The 9,883-nt window shown below is 33.6% G+C and overlaps 2 long non-coding RNA genes across 2 annotated transcripts; one reads left to right on the top strand and one right to left on the bottom strand.

Annotated features, from left to right (window-relative positions):
• Window positions 1-2,087: 2,087 nt before the first annotated feature.
• LOC131662379 (uncharacterized) lies at window positions 2,088-3,123 on the bottom strand. The gene is made up of 2 exons (XR_009301524.1): window positions 2,984-3,123; window positions 2,088-2,509 (listed from the first exon to the last, which is right to left on the bottom strand). It is a non-coding gene; the product is annotated as an uncharacterized LOC131662379 (long non-coding RNA).
• Window positions 3,124-4,461: 1,338 nt separating this feature from the next.
• LOC131662380 (uncharacterized) lies at window positions 4,462-5,381 on the top strand. The gene is made up of 3 exons (XR_009301525.1): window positions 4,462-4,596; window positions 4,843-5,075; window positions 5,179-5,381. It is a non-coding gene; the product is annotated as an uncharacterized LOC131662380 (long non-coding RNA).
• The last annotated feature ends 4,502 nt before the right edge of the window (window positions 5,382-9,883 follow it).

Below are 9,883 nucleotides of genomic sequence, written 5' to 3'. Positions count from 1 at the left end.
ACCATATCACTATCAGGGCCAACCCTGGGCCAGGGCAACCAGGCCCATAGCCCAGGGCCTCTAAAAATTAGGGGCCTCATAATTTTTGCATTTGGGCTTTAAAAATAATAAAATAAAATATTTATAGATAAAGCGAGTTGAAATTTTGTTTACTAAATCAGTTACAGTGTAGCGGTTCTACGCTCCTACGTTCAACCTTGGGGTGGCTTGGGTTCGATTCATGAACTGCCAATAAAATAAAATGAGCTACAACAAGAACCAACAAATTCTAAATTAATAAGCATAATTTATCCTTTGTTAATTATTGCTTTAGTTTTATTTCATTTTTTTAAAACTAAATTTTAAACAATATTGATTTTTACGGTTTATTATAACTATTTAATTTATTATTAGAATTTTATGATAAAATATATATAAGTATTTAATTTAATTTTTATTTTTTATATAAAAAGATATATTGTTTTGTATTAATTTAATTTAAGGTATTATAATTATTCTAAATTAGTTCAACTTTTTTCATGCTTTATATCAACTCTAATAAAATCTTGAAGTATTTATAGCATTATCTCAAAATATTAAAAGTCTCATAACTTTAAAAAGATATATAAAATATAAATTTTAAATATTTATTTCTCTTGTCAGTATTAATTGACACGTGATTACAATTACTCTAATGATTAATTAAAATATAATATTTTTTAATATAATATTTTTTATGCTAGCTATACGGATAAATGACTAATTTTGATATTGATATTATTTAAAATTTAAATAAATAATATTCTTTTTTTAAAAATTATATTTTTCATTAGAGATATATTTTTATTATTTGCCCAGGGCCTCTTAAATGTCAGGACCGGCCCTCTTAAATGTCAGGACCGGCCCTGATCACTATTACATAAGTGATAATAATATTATGTGATCTGACATAACCTTTTTGTAATAATGATCACGCGTATAATTATCGAATTATCCATTTGCTCTTTATTTATATATATATATATATATATATATATATATATATATATATATATATATATATATATATAACACAAGACGTAATTTCTGTCACCTTTGTATAGTACAATATCGGTCCTTAATATCTGATTATACTTACTAACAATAAATAAGGTAAATATATATCATATTAACTTATTTCATAATGACCATGCACTTTAGAGTCATACTCAATCACCTTGCTATTCAACATCTTCTCAACATAACTAAACACAACTGATCTAATCTAAACGTCGACCAAACACCTTTGGTTTTCACGGCATAAACTCACCTCCTTGCACCACTCGTAAATCGCTCGGGAGATCCACTCTGAACACTGCGCCATAAACCATTCCTTGTCGTGCCGGATCTTGTCGTGCCGGATCTTGTCGTGCCATAAACCATAAAGAAGAATCACTTTTCTAACATTGAGTTCTCGTTGATTCAGGTTCACTACTTTACCTTCTTCTCTCTAAATGTTCATTTTGTTTTGGTGGAAATGCATGTGTATTTTTCTGTTACTGTAAATTATGCTGTCACACCCTAAATTCTGCCCAAAATTTTTCTTATCTTACCATTGAGATTTTTTGTCAATCATTCAAGTACTTGATTTAAGGTTTCGTCTCTTTTGAGGACACATTCCCTTTGAGACTAAATTATTCTTGGTTGGATTTAGTGTTAGAGATTCACTTATTCCCTTTGAGACTAAATTATACTTCGGTTGAATTTAGTGTTAGAGATTCACCTGATCACTGTCCATTTTATGTGGCATTTGTTTTCACTAATTTCAACATGACCAACAAATTGTCTTCACTTGAACTTGGTTTGCGCATAGAGTTTAGCATAATGAAAGTGTTACTTTAATTTGAAATTAAGTTGGTCTTGCAGTTAATTTTGACTTCTAAAATTAGTCCATTTAATTAATGAGTTAATTTCTTTCAAGTTTGCATGATTATTCATTTCAAATAACAAAGTGTATTCACATCGAAAAGAATGGTCTTACTTTACAAGTTCATATTGCAAGACTAAAATTAATTTCACGTGTCCATTAAAAAGACAAACAGTGAGTAACTTTTGAAATGGAATGAATATTCAAATACAACCACAAGCATGTTTATCATTTCAACAAAAGTTTCATGCCAAGCTTTTGAAGGTTACATACAGGGGACAACCAAAAATGAATACAATGCTTAAATTTCCAATTTGTTCTACAAAGATGATGCAAAGAAGATGATACATGATTCAACCATCAAAGTGATACAAGGTCTCTAGTTTGCAAGGTTCCGAATGGATACAAACTGATTTAAATGACAAATTTTTTTCTTAAACTACAAGAAAGTTAGTTATCCATTCAATTCAAGACTCATTGGGAACATAAGTTCAAACTTCACAGTGCTGCAAATTTAGATACAAGTCTTGAATCATGAATCACTTGGTACCAATTACTAATTGGCAGCATCCTTGGGTTACCATGTCAAGTAACAAGCTTGGCTTTTCTTTGTACATCCAGAAGCTGTGCAAAGAATTAATATCAGAGAAATTGTTAAGCACCAGCCAAGAAGAAATAAATACAAGCAAGAAATGTACACAAGAAAACAAGCATCGTGTTTGCAAAGAAAAGGAACATGAATTCAAGCAAGTTCACTACCAATGCACTTCATAACAGTTGCAACATGTCTAAACACAGTAGTTCAAATGAATATTATGACAGTCCAATAAAAGAAAAAGATAGCTCAAATAAATGATGTCAAGAAGTCACAATTATCATATACAGTTTGAAAAATTGAAGGAGTTATTTGAGTGTACAAGGTGTAAGCTATGTCAGCCGTGGGATTAAAGTATCGAAAATACAAGCTATCAATTGTTTCTAAAAGACGAGTCTTTGTTGATTTTTGAATCACGAATTGCTGTAAGTCACTTAAGTCACGAGTTCTCTCATTCCTTGATGCACAAATTGAAGCCTAGAAATGAGGAAGTTCTAATTTACCTCATGCATAACTTAAGTCAATTCTGAAGGTCCTGAAATTCCTCTAACAGCTCAATTCCTCACTCCCTCAATTTTCCAGTCAGCTCACGATTCCAAGGTTTCACGATTCACACTCAAAAAGCCTGGAAAATAGGGATCCTTAGCCACATCACTCCACGTTTTTTCCACGGTTTCTCAAATCAAACTCTCAACCCCTGAAAAATCTCAAGGCATCACTACTCGTCCAAGTCACGATTCATTCAGTTTCCTCACTCAAAACTGAACTCCCTAAATTCACTCAGTCCACCCTCAACTCCTGATTTCTCTGAGTCAAATCACTCCCTAAATTTTCTCTAAACCTATCACACGTACAAGTCTAAACCTTCACTATATATAAGGTACTCTAACTCATTCATCGGGCACGAAAGAAAGTTGGCTCACTGATACATAGCACTCAAAAGAAATCCCCAAAACCTATTCACTTAAAGCTCTCACTACCGAGTAATTGAGGCTTCACTCTGAAGCTCCGAATTGCTCAGAGCTCTGCGTACCGATAATTTCCGAAAGCTACAATACAACTACTAACGGCAGAAGGATTCGCAGAAGAGAAAGAAAAGCAGATTAGCAAAAACAAAAAGAGCAAGAGAAACTCACCGAAGGGGCTCGCCGGCGCCGTCGAACCAGATACTTCGAATCATTCTCTTCACGTTTGTATGTATAATCGTAGATCCAATATTCTCTTCACGTTTGTATGTATAATCGTAGATCCAATATGATTTGCTAATTAGCTTCAGGAATAGCGTTCGATTTATTCCTGAAGCTAATTAGCAAATCATATTGAATCTACGATTATACAAGAGAATGAATCAAGATACCTGGTTCGACGATGCCGGCGAGTCTCTTCGGTGAGTTTCTTTTGCTCCTTCGTTTTTCTAATCCGCTTCTCTTTCTCTTCTGCAAATCCTTCTGCGGTTGGTAGTTGTGTTGTAGCTGTCGGAAATTATCGGTGCGCAGGGGCTGAGCTCTGAGCAATTCGGAGCTTCAGAGTGAAGCTTCAATTACTCGGTAGTGAGAGCTTTTAGTGAAATTATCGGTGCGCAGGGGCTGAGCTCTGAGCAATTCGGAGCTTCAGAGTGAAGCTTCAATTACTCGGTAGTGAGAGCTTTTAGTGAATAGGTTTTGGGAGATTTTTTTGAGTGCTATGTATCTGTGAGCCAATTTTCTTCCGTCCCCGATGAATGAGTTAGAGTACCTTATATATAGTGAAGGTTTAGACTTGTACGTGTGATAGGTTTAGAGAAAATTTAGGGAGTGATTTGATTCAGAGAAATCAGGAGTTGAGGGTGGACTGAGTGAATTTAGGGAATTCAGTTTTGACTGAGGAAACTGAATGAATCGTGACTGACTTTGAAGTGGCTCAGAGTTAGAGAGAAATTAGGAATTGAGGTTTGACTCGAAAACTTTAGTGAGGTGGATTAAAATCCTCTATTTTCCAGGAGTTTTAAATGTGAATCGTGGCTGTAAAATTTAAATCTTTCTGATACGCACTTTGTGTGATTTTTCTAACGGACACATGCTTGATGAGGCTTTTTGAATTGCAAACTTCTGTTTCTTTGGGAACTTTGGCAACTGGTGTACGACTTTACTGTTCTTCCTTGAGAATTTTGAACTTTAAATTCATGGAATTCTTCTTATGACTTGCTACTTGATGTGCAATTTATGATATTGGAAAACTTTTGGATACATTTCCCTGCTCCCCTTGAAAGTCCTAACTGCCCCTTTGAATTTCTTTTGATGTTTATGACTCAAAAGATCATCGAATTCTTGTTCGACATTATTTGTACCTCTTGTTAACTCAGCTTTTTGAATGCTCTGGACAGGTTTATAGATTCAAACAAGCTGAGATAATATATCGAAATCACTGGGTTGTTCAGAAAGTGTTACTTCCAAGTTCCAAGTACACCTTGATGCATAATCCAAGAATACTTCATTTCCTTCAGGATTTTTAAGCAGCTACTGTTGTTGCTTGTATTGAGCTTTAGATTTTGTGAGTTGTAAGATGCTTGGATATGAAGCTGAAAAAAACTTCCATACTTTGCTTAGAAAGAACTTGGTACTCACTCTGTCCTTCCCTATTTTTTACTTTTCAGGTTGAGACTTAACATAAAGCTATGCATATTTACTACTCACATGATTCTATTTGAATGTCTTGCTAGTGCCGTTTTGCTGCAACAAGAGAGGTCATGGTAGAGGGAAAAGAGTAAACCGAGGCCATCCTTTTATGGAGCAAAGAAAATTAGGCTTGTAGTTCTTTGTATATTGTTGTAGAACTTTTTGTATCAAATTAGAATGCTCTTGTAACTTGGGAGTTTGATGTAATCTTGAATCCAAAGACTACGCTTGCATCAATTTGAAATTCTTTTGTAGTCTAAAACTTAATGTTATGACATAGATTTGAAAACCAGGTTCCAAAATGTGTGTTCCTTTTGTTATTCACAATGACATTTAGCGTAAAACTTGGCATATGAATAACTTGTGATAATTTGAATAATCTTATTTGTGGTTGCATTTAAATGTTCATTCCATTTCAAAATTTATCACCGTTTGGCTTTGTAATGGATGCATGAAATCTTAGCCTTGCAATATGAACTTGTAAAAATGAAATGGTAACTTAATTCAATATTCCCAATAGCCCTTTAATTTAAATTACCTTAGTGTAAAAAAAGTAAGATGGTTCTTTTCAATGTGAATTGAGACTTTACTATTTGAAGTGAATAATCATGCAATTTTGAAAGAAATTAACTCATTAGTTAAATGGACTAATTAGAAGTCAAGATCAATCGCAAGGCCAAATTAACTTCAAATTAAAATAATACTTTCATTATGCTAAACTCTAATTAACACGCACAAATTAGGTTCAAGTGAAGATGATTCGTTGGTCATGTTGAAACAAAGCCTTAAATCAAGTACTTGAAATGATCGACAAAAATCTCAACGGTGAGATAAGAAATAATTTTGGGCAAAATTTAGGGTGTGACAGATATTACTCATGCATATGTAGGAAGGAAAAGTCTCATCTAGATCATTCACGTCCCTCTATATGAATCATTTAGTACCAATTTAACTGAATTTATAATTTAGTAACAATTTAACTGAATTTATAATTTAGCAACAATTTAACTGAATTTATAATTGTTTTGTTATAGACAATATTTGAAGATACTAAAATTAGCAACTGATAATGTAGGGACTATATATGTTTTGTGTTAAAGGGTGACATACATCTTTATTACGAGAACAACTTACGACATTTGCATAACACACTATGTACTATTCTCATGGTGGGTCAATCCAATATAAATATTACTCATAATATTATACCTATGTGAAGACTTGATATCTCATATTTACTACCTGTGAGATGTGGTCATCCATCCACTCAAAAAATAGTCTATACACATTACGGTTGTATTATTTGACAATAAGACTTGACTATGAATACTTAAAGAATGACATTCTTATATTTAATTGTGTCTCACGTTTAAGTCACTCTTCCCGATTTATTAAACAAATTAACTATTTTAGAAACTTTTAGTACTTTAAAAATACACATAATAATAATGAAAAATCTTTTACTATAAATAATAAAAATTATACAAATTATAAGTTTAATTGTAAAATTATTGACCTCTAATCTAAAGCTTCTATTAACACATAACAAATAATATATATTTCTTAAATTACTTGTAGTATAAGCAATAAATGTATCCTTGTCATATTATATGTCTTAGATAGTCTACATATTATGAAATTATAGATTACATTTTCAAAAAATTTGAATAGGGCAAATATATTTTAATATTATTTATCTCTAAAATTGTGGAATCAAATGTCATATATTTTTTTGTTTGCAAACTAATCAAATATCATTTTATCTTCTAGTTAAAAGACACACTATAGCACCTGTGCAGCCTAGATTCCATATTTCAATGACTTGGCAGTCCAATTGGATTTATCTTTTAAATTTTATTTAATTTATTAGAGCCACATGGAATTTATTTTTTTATTTTTTAATATAGTATAATTTTTTACTTTTATTTTATTAATTTTTTATTTGTTTTTATTATTTTTTTACATTTTCTTAATTTATTTTTATTCATACTTTTTATGAAATTATATTTATAAATTAATTATTAAAATATGTAGATTAATACTTACAAGCCCAATCTCATTTCAGGAAGCCCAATATTTAACATTTTGTTATTTGTTGTGAAAAGGAGGTTTATAAAGTCTTCTATATGGAGCAAAATTTTCAATGGGGGACTTTAGATACTATATGAACTAGTAGTTGAAGCTATGGACTGATAGCTTAAACTTATAACATACCATTATATGAACTAGTAGCTGACGCACAAACCGTTCACCACCAGAAAATATCAATAATTATACAAAGGACCACAACACCACTCACCAAGTATCATGCAAGTTAGCAACACTCAGCTACTTCAGAAAATTCGACGCCATGATGTTTTAGACGGATAAAAGTGGCTTAAAATGGAAGATTTTTTGACAAATATCATGGCCATGGTGTTTTAGTGTGATAACATGTTATGAAGAATGCAAGGCCCGACAGAATTAAAAGAAACCCATTAAGCTGAAATACTTTATTTAATTATAGGGGGTGCGGTTAAAATAAGTTATTAGTATTGAATGGATTATTGTTCTTTAATGTTGCTGGCCCATGGCCCAGATTAGTGTAGTAAACCCTACTATATATATGTTGTATGTTTTCCCTTATGAATTAAGAAGAAAAGTTGTTTTATCTTATTGTCTTTTAATGCATTCTTAGATCTAAAGTTAACCTAGCATAGTCTAACATTGGGGCTTTCATTCTCTTGAATCCATGGCTCCCCCCCCCCCCCCCCCCCCCCCCCCCCAAACCACCTAACCCTTCTTCTAAAGAAATTGTTGAGGAAGTTGTCCAACTAACTCAAGCCCGGTTGGACCATGCCTTACAAGACACACAAAATCAAATGGATGAAAGATTTCACATGGCAGCTGAAGAGTTAGCAAATCAAATGGGACAAGTTCATACAAGATTTGATGTGGAAAGGCATACTGCTGATACTAGATATGATTATATCATGTCAATACTTCATAAAATTTCTGCACAAAAGGATCCACAACATTCTGCTACTATTCATTCTGCTGCTAGCGCTACATGTATTACCCAGCTCCCTTTTTCATCTCCTATGGTTTATTCTGCTGCTACAGTAGTTAATACACATGTCCACACACCAATCCAAACCACTCCACACCACATGTCAGTTCCGCAGCCTACCGTTTTAACCCCCCCAACACCGCTACAGAGGCCCCGAACCACCACCACCACCCTTTCCATATTTTCCCCCTATTTCCCAAAACCCAACAACTTTTATTCCTAACCAAAATTTCAATAACACACCTTCACACACCTTTCCCTACCAACAACTATCCCAAATCCCACCATTACCCACTTTTAGATCTCCTAAATTGGAACTACCTTTATTTGATGTAACTTGTCCTTTAGAATGGTTATTCCAAGCTGAACAGTATTTTAGTTTTTATAACTTACCACCTGAAAACCGTTTGGCTCTTGCTTCATTTTATATGAAAGAGGATGCTTTAAGTTGGTATAAATGGATGCATCAGAATCATTTGCTTAGTGATTGGTATTCATTTACAAGAGCATTGGAGCTCCGTTTTGGCCCATCTACTTATGAAAACCATCAAGCTGCTTTGTTCAAATTAAAGCAACATGGATATGTTACGGAGTATCAAACCAAATTCGAACAATTGGGTAACAAAGTTGTGGGGTTACCACCAGATGCAATTTTAAATTTTTTTATTTCTGGACTACAACCAGAAATTCAGAATGAGCTAGATGTCCATAGACCTACCTCAATTTCTCAAGCTATTGGGCTTGCTAAATTAATTGAGTCTAAAATTAAAGAAACAAAGCCCAAATTTTCCAAACCATTTTCTACAACCTTTCAAAAACCAAACCCCTCGATTTCTCAACCTCACACCACAAAACCCTCACCCCAATAGACCCAAACCAGCACACTGAACCAAAAATCAGCCCAAACCCCTTTTCCTATCCGCAAACTAACCCAAGCCCAGTTACAAGAGCGAAGAGCACAAGGGCTCTGTTTCAACTGTGATGAGAAGTTTGTGACGGGACATAAATGTTCCACTAGCAGATTTTTTATTTTATTGGCTGAAGAGAAATCTAATGATACACTAGCAGATTTTGTTGAAGCTGCTGATTTTAATAATGAACAAGGATTGGCTGATACCTACTTTCAACTTTCCCCACAAGCTCTAACAAGACAGTTTTTCCCTCAAACGCTCAAATTTCAAGGATTAATTGGTGGTCTCCAAGTGATGGTTTTGATAGACACGGGCAGCACCCACAACATTATGCAACCAAGAATTGCACATCATCTTAATCTTGAAACTACTCCGATCACCCAATTTTCGGTTATGGTTGGTAATGGCTCACATTTACAATGTGAGGGAATTTGTCATAACGTTCAAATCCAATTGCAAAACAAACCTTTGACACTTCCTTTTTATTTGTTACCTATTGAGGGAGCATATCTTGTTTTGGGAATGGCTTGGCTTAGAACTTTGGGTCCCATTCAAGCTGATTTCTCAGTCCCCTCACTCACTTTCCAGCATCAAAACGAAAACATAACACTCACAGGTACCACTAATTTTTCACCCTCACAAACCACTTTTCACTAATTGAGCCAACTTATCCATACTGATGTCATTGCTTCTTTCCACCTAATGATTATGGAACCTATTGACCCACTGACCAAAATCATACTTTTCACACCACACCCACGGCCCTACCGACCAAACTTACAAAATTAC

The sequence above is a fragment of the Vicia villosa genome, linkage group LG3, assembly GCF_029867415.1.
Source record: "Vicia villosa cultivar HV-30 ecotype Madison, WI linkage group LG3, Vvil1.0, whole genome shotgun sequence".
Lineage (NCBI taxonomy): Eukaryota > Viridiplantae > Streptophyta > Magnoliopsida > Fabales > Fabaceae > Vicia > Vicia villosa.
The sequence above is the reverse complement of the archived record's forward strand: the minus strand, read 5'-3'. Positions and strand labels throughout refer to the sequence as shown.